At 35.7% G+C, this 1,151-nt stretch overlaps 1 pseudogene; it reads left to right on the top strand.

The window, feature by feature from the left end:
- The first annotated feature begins 811 nt into the window (after positions 1–811).
- Positions 812–950, top strand: LOC145249823 (U2 spliceosomal RNA; annotated as a pseudogene).
- The last annotated feature ends 201 nt before the right edge of the window (positions 951–1,151 follow it).

Raw genomic sequence — 1,151 nt, 5'->3', positions numbered from 1 at the left:
TGGTGATCACGTAAGCTAACAAGAGTTGGGTGGAAATATGCAAATGAGATGCAGTCGGTTTTTAGTCGTGTGCAAGCGATTCTGTAAGTCGGTCTGTCGGTAACACTTGTGTGCTTGGCCTTTTTGGTTAAGATCAAAGGTCTGTTAATAGATGCTGTTCTTAGCTTTTTAAGCTTTTCTTGGCCTTTTGGCCAAGATAATGAATTTAACTTTTTTCTAATGAATTGAACTTTTTTCACACGCACACATTTAATAAAAAAAAAAAAAAATTTTGCGCACACACACACACACACACACAGAAATTGTATATATATCCTTCTTTGCAAAAACGCTGGGGTTTTCATTAGTTAGTTTAGAGTCCACAGAGTGAATGAGGTAGTGTGGTAAATGTTGCCAGTTAAGAGTAAAGTCGCCAAAGACTCCATTTTCACTTTAGTAATAAAGACCCTGCAACACTCACCCTCCCAGATCTTATAGAGCCTTGTGCCTAAATTTGTTTTCTAAACTTGAATTTTGCTTTTAATTTATTTTAATTTTACATTGAATTATGTTTATTGTAATTTTCATTTTAACGAAATAAATTATATATCAAGATCAAAGTGTAGTATCTGTTCTGGCAGATACTGCAAGCAAAGACCATATGTTGGGCAGCCCCACATATAAGACCTTGTCAATGTAGGGGCAATCCTTCATACCAATTGTCACTATCCAGCTCCCTTACTCCCCGGGGAGTTGGTCCCCATTTCCCCTTCACTCCTCACATTAAAAATCGGCCTTGTGCCTAATTTGCTCAGTGGGGGAGCAAATATATACCCTTTTCTTGGCCTTTTGGCCAAGATCAACGTGTAGTATCTGTTCTTACTACATGCTGTACTTATGTTTGTTACTTTCTGATATAAAGTGGGGGGGTCACTTTTCTGTATTAATTTAATGTAAAATGATCACCCACTTTACAACCAGTCAGTCAGTCTCAAAGCCATTCAAGTTGTTTTTGAAGGATTCCAGTTGTTTTTTAAGCATTCAAGTCATTCTTAAGGTTATTAAATTCATCCTGAAGTTCATTAAAGTCATTCTAAGTCATTTACTTTTTATTTATTTAAATCATTTCAGCCCATTTTTCGGTCATTTTAGTTTTTCTTTAAGAATTTCAT

The sequence above is a fragment of the Euprymna scolopes genome, chromosome 28, assembly GCF_053919585.1.
Source record: "Euprymna scolopes isolate OS-2025 chromosome 28, ASM5391958v1, whole genome shotgun sequence".
Lineage (NCBI taxonomy): Eukaryota > Metazoa > Mollusca > Cephalopoda > Sepiida > Sepiolidae > Euprymna > Euprymna scolopes.
Note: the sequence above shows the minus strand (reverse complement) of the source record. Positions and strands in the feature narration are given on the sequence as shown.